The sequence below is a fragment of the Zalophus californianus genome, chromosome 7 (genome assembly GCF_009762305.2).
Source record: "Zalophus californianus isolate mZalCal1 chromosome 7, mZalCal1.pri.v2, whole genome shotgun sequence".
NCBI lineage: Eukaryota > Metazoa > Chordata > Mammalia > Carnivora > Otariidae > Zalophus > Zalophus californianus.
Genome location: NC_045601.1, coordinates 124,359,018 through 124,374,464, shown reverse-complemented (window position 1 = coordinate 124,374,464; position 15,447 = coordinate 124,359,018). Strand labels below are relative to the sequence as shown.

The window sequence follows — 15,447 nt, the reverse complement described above, 5'->3', positions numbered from 1 at the left end:
CTCAAGTCTGGATTTGACTAAGTCTTTCTCTTCTTAACCGTGTGAGATAACCCAAGTCACTCTGTATCCCAGGACCTGTCCCCCGCTGCAACGTGGGAGGGCTCTGGAAGGCCCCTCTCAGCATCCAGCCTCACCACCCGACTTCCCAAGCTTGTCCCCGGGGCCTGTCAGGTGAGGGTCTTGATTGTTCTGACAGGGTTTTGCTTTGGCCAGACCCTTGTGTCCTGTCCATCGTTTATTAGTGTTTTCTTTAAAAAGAAAAAAGAAGCAGCCCTTGTGTTAAAGGGACAGCTGGCTCTGTCCACGAAGAGTCTGGCTGCCCAGCCCTGTCCTTGCCTGGCTGGCGGTGGCCGACTTTGCTCTCCTCTGGCCGTCTCAGGCTGCCTCGTCACTGGACGAGTTCAAAGATTCCATATCCGTGCCTTCAACATGCAGGAAACATCTGTGCTGATGGTTCCCAGGGACCGTCTGGGGAAAATCTCACCAAAATGATTATGAGTGCTACAAACTTTAAGTTGGAAACGTCTATTTCCCTACAGACAGAGATGAGTACCTTTGGTCTGGCAGCTAAATGCAGCCTACTTGATATTCTGGTCAGAGCCAACCTCGACTTGTGCTCTCCACGTGGTTTATAGCCAAATGTCCACCCAGGGTGCACACACTCTGGTTCTGGGGCGCCCGTCCGGTCCCAGGCCATCACAAAGCACCCGCATGCCACGTCGTACTTTATAAACCAAGTCCTCAAGTCCTGGATTGTGTATTTTTTTTTACAACTTTATTCATCATTTTGGGAAAGGATCATCTCAATTCTGCGTTATAAAGATTCCGCTGAGAGAGTGAAGGAGGCGAAATATTTCTGGTATGTACATCCTGTTTTTCCGTGTGTGTTTGAAAGTATGAGTGGGGTTCCCTGATCCACTTCAGGAATGATTTGCCGGAAGGGGAAATTGCAGCCTTTCTGAAGAGAGAAGGCAGCTTGCCATTTTTCTAGGCCTGTGGGAAGAGAGAGGCATTAGTCTGCAAGGGCGGCCATAAAGTAGCACAGACTGGGAGGGCAGGGAGGCTGAAACAACAGATATTTAGCTCTCATAGTTCTGGAGGCTGGAAGTCCAAGGTCAAGATGTCAGCAGAGCCTCTCTGGTCTTTCTCCTCCGCTTCTCCCTGGGTCCTCACACGGTCTGCTCCCCGTGTGTGTCTGTGTCCTGATCCCTCTTCTTACAGGGACACCAGTCATGTTGGATTAGGGCCACACCTTCATGACTTCATTTTAACTTAATTACCTCTTTCAAGACTCTGTCTCCACATATGGTCGAGTTCTGAGGCATGGTCTGAAGGGGTTAGGACTTCAAACTACAGATATTTGGTGGGATGCAATGCAGGCCATCGCGATCTTCGACCCATTAGAAATCCAGTAGGGTTAATGATGCCGTTGGAGGGCAATTGCCATTCACGCTTGGGGGTGAATTACTTGTCAGTCTGCTTTCTTCCCAAGCATCTAGCTGTTATTAACTACATAAGGTTTTAGTCTTCTGCAGAATAGACTTTGGGGGAGGATATTCCTAAGTAAGGTGTCATCACTGAGAATTTAGGAGAAAAGGGGAACTTTGGGCTTGACTTTGGCAGCTGGGAAGTTGGTAGTTAGAGCAAGGGTCAGTGGGGAGCAGTGCAGAAAAGGAGGTGAGGTGGTGGGCCAAAGGGCAGCATGCCTTGAGTTAGGATCACAGGAATGAAGACAATTATGGCCAGAAGTGATCACTGGAGATCATTGTCCCCTGCAGAGTTCCTGGACTGGAAGTCTGTAATATTCTCCTCTTCACAGCGCAAGGAGAAGATTGATTTCTCTGGTCTGCGTTCATAACAGACCACTTGGTAACTGGCAACGGTTTGCCATACTAGAGATGGAGGACAGGTCAGGAAAGGCACACACATTGAAGGAAATATGTTCACAGGGAAGCTAATAGAGCAGACATCTATTAATTTTTTCTGCCCAGCACCCTGGGCAGAGATTCTATTTCCTTGATGCCAGAAATGGGTATGTGACCCAGGATGGGTAAATTACTTCACCAATTTGTTCACAGTGACTGTTCTAGGAAGTATAATCAGGTTGAGTCAAGCTGAGCTAACCAGAATTTTCCCTGGGCTTTTTCACACCAGAGCCCAGAGAAAGGCCCTTACTTTCTGGTTAAAGAGCTGTCAAGGATGAGTCAGAGCTGCTGTTGACAAGAATCCACCCCACAAAGAACTGGGTTTGGCTGGAAGAAGTCTGCACACCAGAGAAACTGACCAGAGCGGAGAGGGTGAACCCAGTGGGCTCTGAGGCCCTGACGTGGCCCTGACGTGGCCCAGTGACCATCCACAAGCCCTCTCTACTCCTGCCTGCCTTCTGCCTATGGCTTGGTCCCACGAACCCCTAAATCCCTCCTTAGCTTGGATTTCTGCCACTTGTGACCAAAAGAGTCATGACTAATTCAGGTAGAGCATGGATTGAACTTAAAATATGTGAAAATATGAAGGGAATGAAAAGGGTTGAAAGCTATGTTTTGAGCAGGAAGATCAAGGAAGGGATAGGCTTACAACCCGGTGGAAATGCCATGATGCCCTTTGATGACTGAGAATGAGCAAAATTGTTCAAATGATCTTTGGCTTCTGCTCTCTGAAAAGGAAACTTCTTCAGATTGGAAAAGTGAGAAGCAACTTGACTAGGAAGGAATTGAAACCCAGGGTAAGTGAGGAGATGACAAGAAAGGCCCATCTGCCTTGAAATGTGAGTGGAGTAGACACCTTGCCATGTGAGTTGGAGAGGGGTGCTTTTATGGGAATCAAGACAATGGGATGATAGGCCAGGAAATTGGAATAAGAATTAGGTCAGTTTTCCAAAAGGGTGGGGATTCAAGGTGGAGCTCTTAAAACTTGGATGTCGCATCTTGATTTTGGCAAGATAGTCGAGCTCTTCATGTCACGCCTGCCGCTGAACCACTCACCGCTGGTTTCCCACAACCAGAGATGGAGAAGGCGCAGAATCACTCGGAGGATGGAGCGTAGTGAAAGGCAGTGACAAGAGAATGAATTCTGTTTTAGACAGGTTGCACCTGAGGTGCCTGCAGGACATCTGTGCAGGGCTGTTCACACAGCAAACTGAACACTTGGATCCGGAGCTCAGAAAAGTCAGGGTGGGTGAGGTAGCTCCAGGGGTCATGAGCAGGAAGGTAGAGGCCAGATGGTGAATGAGACCCCCCCCCCCCAGGGATTCCATGTATCTAGAAGCGAGAAGTGCAGGCTCCATGCCAGAAGCTTAAGGATGACTTATTGTGAGGGTCTGGTGGAGGCAGAAGAGTTGATGGAGAGAGAGACAGAGGGTTCAGAGATGGGAAGAGCCAGGGAGGCAGAGGGGTAAGAGAGGCCGAGAAAGCGGGCAGTGGTTCAAGGTGTCACGCCACAGGCTGACGATGCTAGTGAAGAAAGAATCCTGGATTAAGGACGAGGAGGTCAGTGGTGACCTTTGAGAAATCTGTTTCAATAACCAGGGGCATAAAAGTTGAGTAGGAAGAAGTGAGTGGATGATGAGAATCAGCCCCTGGTTTCCCTCCTCCCACGTCACTGCCTGAGCTCACATCTTGTCTCTTATCAGCCCTTCCGTGGTCTCTGAGCAAGGCCCCCTGCCATGGTCAACACCAGCTTCCACACTGCCACAGGGCTCACCATCCAAAAGCCCAGCTCTCGGGGGCCTGAGGAGGAGCATACAACCCCCAAACCTGGAATTTTAGTGGAGAAATGTTGACTTCAGAGCTCAGCGACGGGCCCTGAAATCTCAGGGACCCCACACCATGTGAGTTTCCTTCTTGCTCAGGAAAAGTCCCCTTGGAAGCAGGCTGGTGTGGGAGGTGGTATTGTGCTCTGTATCACACAACCAATCAAGGGTGAGGCCATCTCCACTGTGTGGCTCCAAGCTTGCCATGGGTGCTGACGTTCAAACCAGCAGACAGAGCAGAAGCCCCTGGATGGAGGCCCAGCTGCGGCCTCAGGAGGTGGGGCTGAGGCCAGGCCTGGAAGCGAAGTACATTACATCACTTCTGTTACATCCTGTTGGCCAGAACTGAGTCACATGGCAGGACTTCATTTTGAGAGAGGCTGGGGAATGCAGGCTAGCTGAGTCACAGGAGGAAAGGAAAACCTTAACCAGTCTCTGCGGTCATGGCATTCGAGATCTTGCAAAATCAGACCAGCCCACTTTTCCTGCCTTCTTGGAGTCTGACCCTTCTCCAAGGCACGGGGGAGCATGACTTACTGTTCCTCCCATACACCACGCACGTTCCATTTTCCCTCGTAAGCAAGAACACTCTCTCTCCTAACTCCCTCCTACTTCTTGAAATCCTACTTCTGCTCCAAGCTGCAGGCATATGCTGTCTTTTCCACAGAGCCTTTCTCTGAGTTACAGTTATTTTCTCCTTTTGTAATTTGTTCGCCCCAGACCCTGTCACTCTTTATCTGCTGTTTGTGCTATGGTTGTTAACAGTTACAGAAATTCCTCCATCCTTCCGTAGATGCAAACTCACACAGGGCAGGGTGAACTCATAGTTTTCTTTGCTCACCCCATACTTACAGTAACTCTAGGTTCTGACATCCCAAATCAGGATGTGTGGTCTGAGAAATCGTAGTGTGCGTTCCAGGATCAACTGGGTAAAATATTAGGTAGTGGCATTCTTCAGGAATGTCCTGGAGTGGAATCCTGGAAACACGATGGAAACTCAATTAATCCTGTTGGTCTGCAGTGGGACTGAATAACTGTTATCACTTGCCAACCTACAAAGCTAGAGAGGGTAACTTAGAGGAACTTTTCAAATAATAGCACAGCTGGCTTGCGACATTTCCTGGGGCATTGGTTTACCCAACATAATTACTAGCATCCCAAGACTCTCTCAGCCAAACTGAAATGCCCAGGCACCTCATTGAAAAAGTACAAAAAAATAAAGCAGAAACATGGTGTTTTATGGTCGGCATTTTGTGCGATAGCACATGACCATTTGAATCTGAGTGCTTTAGAAGGCACTCGCAGGTTCTGAGATGATTTCTAAGACGAATGGTTTTATTTGGTGTCTGTTATGGTTCATTCAGAAACTGGAAGCTTGTTTACAGCCTTGTGGCTGAAGGCCGGAGAACTGTCTATGAATTATTTTGTACGAGTCAACCAGGGATGGCTGGCTTCAAGTTTGCTTATTGGTTGTATTTGACCCTCAATTATGGATGTTCATATAAGGAAGACATTCTTTTAATAGTGAAAATGCTTGTGTGTATCTGTTCCATTCGTGGCTAAGATTTTATTGGCATTAATCTGAGCTGAAGCAAGAAGGAATGAATGAAAAGGGTGAGCTGGTGCCAAAGTAAAGCTGTCTAGGGCAATGGGCTGGTGGGGAGCCCAGGCCAGCAAGACTGCCATGGGGATTTGTTAAAGGACCCTCCATCCAGCCCAATCTCCTAGTTTTTCCTTTTCCTACGTTTTTTTCTTTTTTTCCCTAAATAGCTGATGTTCCCGAGACACACCCTGTGTGCCTTTGTTCGTTCTGTTTTTTCTTTCTGGAATGCTTCTCCTCCCCCAACCTGTCTGACCCAGTTGGAATCCAAAACATTCCTTGATCTATCGTAAATGGCACTTCCTTTATTTTCCTTTTTGATGGCCTCAACCGATTATGAACTTGGAGTGTGGGATCATCTATTCTATCTGCTGTGGCTACTACTTCTGGCACTTACTGGCCCCAGCCACAGCTTTTCATGGAAGCCCAGCGCCTTCTAGGTGCCAGGCACTCAGCCTTCTAAGTGCAGGGCACGCCAGCTCGGCAGTCAGATCGCCTGGTGCAATTCAGCGCTTCCGCACCCTCAGCCGTCAGACCTCATGGGGCCATTGGGAGGCCTGTGCAGGTAAACCACGGACGAGCACATGCTCAGTGCCAGGCAGGAGACATCCACTGGCCCGGGAGCTCGTGTTCTAACTAATCAGACGGGGAACTCTGTACAAACGGACAATGAGAGAAGAGAGAGAAACTGATGCAAAGCTCCGAACTCAGACACAGGGGAGTGGTTGACAGAAACCAGGTGGCTTGGTCCGGGGGCACCCAGGGATGCCGCTGGTCCTCCTGTGATGTCTGGAGGCTGCCATGACAGGACTGGGAAGCTTCTAAGTCTCAGTGAGAGCTCAGCCAGAAGCCCCTGGTGGGGGTCCAGCTGAGGTCGGAGGAGATGGGATTCAGCTTTATATAAAGAACTTTCTGGCAGGAGGGCTGCCTGCAGACCGGTTGGGCTGCTTGAGCAAGTGGGGGGTTGCCCATCACAAGACCTGGTAGACGCCTGGCCAGAGTTTGGGAGGAAGACTTATTACCACGCAGCTTGTCCCACAGGGCTGCTGGAAGATTCCATGTGTAAGCTGTATAGTGGTATACAAATGTGAATATTAGTCCAATGTGTGGATTATTCTTACCTGTAGAAATCATGTCTTCTCCCCCTTTTAAGAGCATCTTTTGGGTATGGGCTAAGGAGGAGATCAGATTCTACCTGTTGGAGACTGAGCTGCTGGAAGAAGGAGAGAAAGGACAAACCAAGGGGGGCTGGGGGTGCCCCTCACCCCCACACCCTGCAAGGGGCCTTTGGTGAAATTTCTTGCCTCAGCAACCGACCTGTGTTCTTCCAGAGTGGTCTCAAGGTTTTTCAACCAGCTCTCACCTGAATAACTGTGGGGCATGCCCAGGAGGGCAGGTGGGTGGGATGCAGGGCTGTGAGTCCCACACAGCGTTGTTGTTTATTGTTGTTTTTTTCCATCGGGTGGGGTCAGTACAAGGTGGCTGTTGTATATTAAAAAATAAAATAAGGCTACCAGAAGGGAGTTGGCAGGAGCTTAATCTGAGAGCCCGTTCTTCTGAAGGGCTATTTATAAAGTCGGCACAGCATGTTCGGCTTGGTGGGGGCTCCTTCCTCCCAGGACATGGCAGGCCCCAGAGCTCTCGGGAGGCAGGAACAGGACGGCAGGACGCCTGGGCTGGGCTCACAGCAATGAGAGACACCCAGTCTCACAAACTGACTCAAACACCACGGTTATCCGTGGCTGCGGCTTATTTTGTGTTAGAGGCGGTGGGGAGGGTAGTGGACTTTGCTCTTCCCCAACTGCTGAAGACATTATTTTGAACAAAACTATGTTCAGAGAGTTGAAAGAGATGCATGGAGTAAGGCTGTTTTTGTTGTCAATGAAATTACAGCTTTGAGGTTGACTCAGGCTGTTCATAAAAGCAACCCTAAGACAAGTGGCATATGAAGACGAATTGCAAGAAGGAAAAAAGAATAACAGAGAATAAGGACTTACAGGTAGAAATAAGGTGAGGTCTGAGGGGTGCATCCCACAGACTCTGAGCCAGGAGGTATGGCAGAGTGGGCACAGGCCTGGACCACAGGTCGGAAGGTCTGGACTTCATCCCAGCTGTCACTTCCCAGCTGTGTGACCTTGGGCCAGGCACGTCACTCTTGTGAGCTTCAATTTTTCCTTTTTTTTTTTTAAAAGATTTTATTTATTTATTTATTTGTCAGAGAGAGAGAGAGAGAGCACAAGCAGGGGGAGTGGCAGGCAGGGGGACAAGCAGACTCCCTGCTGAGCAGGGAGCCCGATGCAGGACTCCATCCCAGGACCCTGGGATAATGACCTGAGCCGAAGGAGGATGCTTAACCGACTGAGCCACCCAGGCATCCCGAGCTTCAATTTTTTCCATCTATAAGTTGACCTACATCCCCATGCTGCCAACCTCAATGAGGGCTATAAGTCTACTTTTTTTTTTAGGCAATATTAAAAGAGCTATTATCAAAATGTACTCCCGTCTTGGCTATGTGCACAGTCTCTGTGGTACTGTCTGCAAATTGTCTTCTTGCTTCTCCTGCATCATGCCCATCTGAGAAGTATTGTTTCTGGGTCCCTTCAAGCTGCCCCTGGGGGCTTGTGTCATGGCTGACTTTGGGATGGTGGAGGTGAGGCCCGCTCTCCTAAGAGGGCTATAGCCGAAGTTCTCTATCCCTTTCTCCCTCTGCCTCTCTCTCTAGTCAAAGTCTAGGCCTGGCCCCTCATTTTCTGCTGTACTCCCTGTTGGCCACCTAATCCTAGCCATACTCTCTTCCATTCGTTCCTTAAAGTCAACGGTCACAGCTGTGCCCTCAGACTGCCCTGTCCTTTCCCCAGTCAGCCATGATCACTTTCTCTACCTCCTTCAGCTCTTCCTCACGGGAGAGGCCTGCCCTGACCCTTTGTGTAAAATGGTGCCACCCCTTTTCCATCTGTGTGTCTTTCTTTGTCTCTCCATCTAATATGCTACATATTGTACTTAATTACGGTGCATCCCTCCCGCAACTATCCTAGAACATCAGTTCCGTGAGGGAAGGGATTTCTTTTTCTTTTGTCCACTGCCCATTCTCCTTCAATGTCAACCCTCGTAAAAGGGCGTGGGAAGTAATCTCCCTTTTTCTATGGTCTGGAATAACTTGTATCGACTTGACGTCATTTGTTCCTTGAAAGTTTGACCTCACATGTAAATCCCTCTGGGCCAGGTACTGTGTGCGTGTGTGTGGAATAATTTTAGCCAGTGTGCCAGTTTCTTTAATAATTATACTACTATTCAAAACTTTTTCCTTGTATCAGTTTTAGTAAGTTATGTTTTTGTAGGAATTTGTCTAAGTTCCTGAAATTGTTGGCATGTCATTTTCATCAAAATGTCTTATTATTTATTATGTCTACTTTATGTGTAGTTATTCTCCCTTTTAATTCCTAATATTGCTTATTGTAATTTTATCTTCTTATCTCGATAAATCTTGAGAAATTCATCTATATTGTTCATTTTAGCAAAGAGCCAACTCTTAGCCTTTTATCTCCTTTCTATTGAATTTTTGCTTTTTTGTTGATTTTTGCTTTTATTTTTATTTTTTGATTTTTTTTCTAATGGGAGTTGGATTTTGTTGTGTTTCCCTCCACCCCAAACTTCTTAAGAATAACATTTAGCTCACTAATTTTGAGATTTTTTTTCCATTCAAATATAAGTATTTAGCTATAATTTTCCTTCAAAGTACATATTGGTTGCATCCCAGAAGTCTTGATATATGGTGTTTTTATTGTCATTCAGTTTTATATACTTAAAAAGTTTTCACTTTGATATTTCCCCTATTATCCATGAATTGTTTAGCAATACTGCTAAATGTGTGGACATTTTTAATTTATATTTTTAACTTCTAATTTAATTTCACTGTGGTCAGAGTTCCCAGTCTACTTTATACCTAAGTTTGAAATTTATTGAGACTTTCTTAATGACCAAGTACATGATTACATTTCTAATATATTCTGTGTGTGCTTGAGAAAGATGTAAACTCCCTATTATTTGGAAGAACTTTAAATGAGAGATTATTTGAATTCATCATAACTTGTAATTGAGTGGTTCGTATTTTCTGCATCCTTTCTGATTTTTTTTTTTTTTGTCAACTTGATCTACCAGTAACTGAAAAGTCATGATAAATTCGCCTTAATTCTAAAAATGTTACTAAATATATATGAGGCTATTTTATGGGCACTTATCCTTAAAGTTATTCTTTTCTTGGTGAATTAAAACTTTTATTATTTTATGGCAGCCCTCTCAATCCCCTAATGCTTGTGCTCTTAGAGTTTAGTTGAAATGATACTAACATGCTACATGTCTTTTGGTTTATTTGTCTAAAATGCCATTTTCCATCTTTTTGCTTTCAACCTTTGCACGTCCTTATTCTTAATGAGGTGTCTTATAAATGGCATACACCCGGATTTAAAATATTCAATTTCTTAGTCATTTGAGTGGTGAGTTTTGTCCAAATACATTTATTTTTATTATTGATATAATTGGATCTGTTTATATTTTCTTTGTCTCAAGTTTTCTATATATTTTAAAATATTTTCTTGCTTTTGAAAAAAGCTTATGTCAATATCCCTCTAAATAAGACAAAAACTTCCATCCTTCGTCTCTCCCCAACCTCTGCCAACCCCTATCATATATAGTCATTATCTATACTGAAAGTCTGGGCTATTATGGATATCTTTATCTTTTTCTTTAATCTTAGGTATTTTTTTTTAGACAACACAACTCTTCCAAGTTGTTTCCCCTCTGCTTTATATATCTCTTGCATCATCTCCTATATTTGTCTTTCTTCTTTTTAAAGTATTTTATATAAAACTATTTTTGATGCAGTCTTTTGGTGAAACAACTGAGGCTTGTGTGCCTGAGAATATTTTTTTAAAGATTTTATTTATTTATTTGGGAGAGAGCGTGAGTTTGCGCACGAGCTGGGGTGGGAGAGGGGCAGAGAGAGAGGGAGAAGAAGGCTCCCCGCTGAGCAGGGAGCCTGACACAGGGTTTGATAGCAGGACCTTGGGATCATGACGCGAGCCAAAGGCAGATACTGAACTGAGCCACCCAGGCGCCCCAAGTGCCTGAGAAATTTTTTAAAAACCAGGCCTATATATTTGGATGGCAGTTTAGTTGGTTACAAAATTTTAGGTTTTAAAGTTCTTTTCCTTCAATACTTAAAAAATATAATTCTATTGTGTTATTGCGTCCATTGTTGCTGTTGGAAAATATGATTTCAGACTGAATCTGCTTTTTTCCTCTGGAAACATTTAAAATCATCTTTTTGGAATTCTTAATTTTCATAACGTATCTAGGTGTGAAGGTTTTTTTTTTTAATTTGGGGAAATTTAGTCTATTATTTTTTGAAATTATTTCTCCTTTCCATTTTATTATTTTCTCTCTCTAGGACTTTTGTTGTTTATATGTTACTAGTTATTTTTACTTCTGACCTGATTTATATCACCTCACTTTTCTCTTAAATTTTCTGTTTCTTTGGCCTTTCTTCTTCCTTGTGGGAGAATTGATCAATCTGATCTTTCAAATTGTTAATTTGTTATTTGGCTATTTCTATTTTGTTCCTTATACCATCTTTATTTCAAATATTGTATTTTTGTACCTATTATTTATATATTGATATTTTCTTTCCTTCCACATTGCTAATATTTTCTGTTTTTAAAAAAGTATGCGTATGAGGCTAGTTTTAAATTCTTGCCTTTGTGTGTTAATATTCTGGTGGAATCTTAAATCCTGTATGTTGTTTTTCTTTTGAAGAGGTAGTGTTCTTCAACTGTCTTGTTGATTTGGCCTCTGAGCTGGTCTCCTCAGAGGGTTTCAGCGTTTCTTCAAGGAGTGCACCAGAGTCCAGCTTGTGTCAGTTCCAGTGAGCTCAGGAGGAAGGGGTGAATGAACCCTGGGGTGCAGAGCACCTCACCATGAAAAACAACTCCTGAAGTCAAGACTTTAGTTTTGCCTTTCCTTGGGAAGCAGCATTAGGAGAAGATCTCTTTAAAATGTAATTCCTCAGCCCTAGGGGATTGGAGGAAGAGGGATGAGGGCAAGCAACTGAGGGATTTTATTATCAACTTAAATTTTTTCAGCTTATACCCACATTGAATTTCTGCAAAGTCTGATTTTACTCCTGAGGACAAATGAACCAGAGTTTAGGGCAGAAGCAGAACCCCAATAGTTCTTTCTCCATTTTATCCATTTGCTCCAGGGAAAGCCACCTCCTCCCACAGACACATGTCCATAAAAGCACTTCCTTTCATCCCAGAGGCTCATAAAGTGCCTGTAAATGCATGTCTTCTCCAGTTCATGGGGCTACTTTAGTGGAAAGAGCCTGTCTGTAGTTGAGACTGACAGACTCTTGATACAAATCTCATTAAGCCACTTTCTCTATCTCAGATGTTTCCTTTTTTCTGACTCACACACTTTATTCCAGCCAAGTTGTCCTTCTAAGGATCTCTGCTCTACACCTTTGGGCTATATAGCTTTGGCCTTTTCTTACTTGGCTCCACTTAGTTTTTATCAATCCTTAGCTTTTCCTTTATCCCACAAAATTTTACATTTCATTCAACTCAAGACTTGCTTTAGAGAGCTTCTCCCAAATTGCAGCAACTCTTCATCTAATTTATTCCATCTTGACGCCAATTTCTGCTCCATAGAAGACAGAGATAAAGGGGAGGGGGGGCAGATAGAATGATTCATCTGTAGTTGGAGTTTGACGATACTTCCCTGATGCCTATCTCCACCGTGCTCACCAAGTGACAATCTTATTTCTATTATTCTGTTTCAGAGGAAGAATCATTTTCTTTAAAATCTGGATTCAGACTTGGACACAGACACAGTGGAAGCCAAGGATGAGATTCAAGCTTAAAATAGGAACATTAAGTGAATGTTTGAAAAGTGATGATCAGACCCCCACCAGCCTGCTTCCCTTGCCCTCTGTCTAGAATACTGGAAACCAGAGATGTTCCTTTTACCTAAGGATGGAAAATTAATCCTTGGAGGAACTCTAAGTTCCCAGAGAAAACACCTTCAGACATTGGTATTTTCCCAAAAGAAAAGTCAGCTTTCTACTGCTTGATCATTTCCAGAAGACTGCAGTCAGCATGTTTTGCCCATGACTACAGAGTGGACACTCAATCTTAGGAATTTCATATTTCCAGTTAAATATGGGTCAACAGCTAAGGATCACCACATATTTGAGCACAGCCTCTAATACAAGAGACTGAAGCTGGTGCTGTCTCTGGAGGAGACACACCTGCACGAATCAGAAGAAAAAAGTGAAATTACAATAATGTCCTTGGAAAAAAGGAACAATTTTAGAACAAGAGCTCTTTGAAATTAAAAATATGGAAACTGAAACAAAATTTCCAGTAAGACTTGAAAGACAAAGAGAATCTCTTAGAAAATAATAAAAAGACAAAAGAATGGACAGCTGAGAGAGAAGATGAGAAAATCAAAGACTGTGGTTGAGAAGTCCAACATCCTTCTGGAGTTCTGGGGGAAAAAAAACCCAGAAAGTAGACTGGAAGAATATTTAAAATAAATCCTCTAAGAAAATTTTCTAGAACTGAAGAACACAATTTTCCAGTTTGAAAAGGCCCACAAAACCTAGCACAGTGATTGGAAAAAAGAGGGTAAAAACTTTCAGAGAGATGAAAAAGTTCATAAAGGAGCAGGAATTAAGATTGCATATGATTTGGGCGCCTGGGTGGCTCAGTTGGTTAAGCAACTGCCTTCGGCTCGGGTTATGAACCTGGAGTCCCGGGATCGAGTCCCACATCGGGCTCCCTGCTCAGCAAGGAGTCTGCTTCTCCCTCTGACCCTCCCCCCTCTCATGTGCTCTCTCTCTCTCTCATTCTCTCTCTCTCAAATAAATAAATAAAATCTTTAAAAAAAAAAGATTGCATATGATTTTTCAGTAGCAATGTTGAATATTAGACAATAATAGAATAATATTTTTTAAAAATCTGCATACAAATTATTTCAGTAAATATAGAGACTGAAGGATATTTAAAATACTTAAAAGTGAAATCATATCCCCTGGGTGTGAAGCTTGTAGTCCCAAGTTGCCTCCTACATATTTTTAATCAGTTTTATTGAGGTATAACCTATGTACAATAGAAATTGGTAATTTTAAATCTACTACTTTATGAATTTTGATTAGTGGTTTCCAGAGGAAATTTGACCCCCCAGGATATACTCAGCAATGTCTGAAGACATTGTTGGTTGTCACAACTTGGGAGTGAGGGGAAGCTACTTACACCTAACAAGATAAGAGCCCAGGGTTGAAGCTAAACATGCAGAAATGCACAGAACAGTCCCTAGACAAAAAAAAAAAAAAAACCTAAAAGAAAAAAAACCCGAAAAAACCTCATTGCCTAAAATGTCAGTACCACCAAGATTGACAAAACCTGGTTTTGGAGATAGTCGTGTGATCACTACCACAATTCTGATACAGAATATTGCCATCACCTGAGAAAGTTCCTTGAATCTCTCTACAGTCAATTCTATTCCTCCACATCCTGGACCCTGGTGACCACCGATTACTATAGTTTTATCTTTTCTAGAATTTCATATAAGTGAAATCATACAGTATATAATCTTTTGGATCTGGCCTCTTTTGTTCAGCATAATGTTTGTGAGATTTATCCATGTTGGTACATATATCAGTAATTCATCCCTTTTTATTGCTTTGTAGAGTTCTACTTTATGAATGTACCAGAGTTTGCTTTCTATTCACTTACTGAATGAAAATTGGGGCTGCTTCCAGTTTGGGACAATTCTAGATAAGGCTGCTATGAACACAGGTGATATGACTTTATGTGGACATATATTTTCATTTCCTTTGGCTAAGTGTATAGGAGTGAAATTGATAGGTTATATGCTAAGTGTATGTCTAACTATATGAGAAACTGCCAAGTTGTTTTCCAAGATGGCCATACCATTTTACATGCCCATGAAAAATATATGTGTTCTAGTTGCTCCACATGCCTGTCAATGCTTGATGTTTCAATCTTTAATTTTAACCAATTTAATGGGCATGTTGTGATGTCTCCTGTTAGTTTAATTTACCTTTCTGTGATGAATAATTTGTGGAGAATCCTTTCATATGCTTACAAACTTTTGTGTACCTTCTCTTTCTAAAGTGTTCAAATATTTCCCCCATTAAAAAATAGGTTGTTTATATTTATGTTATTGAATTACAAGAATTCTTTGTGTATTCTGGATACAGATTTTTTTTCCTCAGACATACATATTGCAAATATTTTCTCCCAGTCTGTGGCCTGCTTTATTTTCTTACCAATGTCTTCAGAAAAAAAGATGAGTTTAATTTTGATAAAGTTCCATCTACTAATTTTTTCTTTTATGGTTAATGCTTATTGTGTCCTGTGTATGAGATCTTTGCTTACCCCAGGATAGCATATATTTTCTCTCAGAAGTTTTATAGTTTTAGTTTTTACATTTAGGTATATGAATTAACATTTGTCTATAGTTTGAAGTAAGACCATATGGATATCTGGTTGTTCCAGCACTATTTGTTTGAAAACACTGTCCTTTTGGCATCTTCTTACTTTGTTGATTTTGTTGAAAATCAATTGAGCATTTTATACATGAGTTTATTTCTAGGCTCCCTAATCTGTTCCATTAAACTATGTCAAACTATCTTGATTCCTGTAGCTATTTAGTAAGATTTAAACTCTGGTGGTATAAATTCTCAAACTTTTTCTTCTTTCCCAAATTGTACTGTTCTAGGTTCTTTGAGTTTCCTTATAAATTTCAGAATTTTAGAATCAGCTTATCATTTTCTACAAAAAAATGCCTGTCTTGTGTCTATAGATCACTTTGGAACAATTGACATTTTATCACGATTGAGTCTTCTTATTCACAAATAGATATATCTCTCCACTTACTTAAGCCTTCTTTTTATTTCTCTCTGCTATGTCTTGTAGTTTCAGTGTCATGTCATTATTCATAGGCATTTAATGGTTTTGTATTTACATTTTAAGGTTTAAAAAAATCATTGTCCCAAAACAAACAAACAAACAAACAA

At 42.6% G+C, this 15,447-nt stretch overlaps 1 long non-coding RNA gene across 1 annotated transcript in view; it reads left to right on the top strand.

The window, feature by feature from the left end:
- LOC113927065 overlaps positions 1-13,194 on the top strand; it is a 52,216-nt gene extending 39,022 nt beyond the window's left edge. Inside the window, exon 3 of the long non-coding RNA XR_003521495.1 lies at positions 12,184-13,194. This is a non-coding gene — a long non-coding RNA (uncharacterized LOC113927065). The remainder of the gene's footprint in view (positions 1-12,183) is intronic.
- The last annotated feature ends 2,253 nt before the right edge of the window (positions 13,195-15,447 follow it).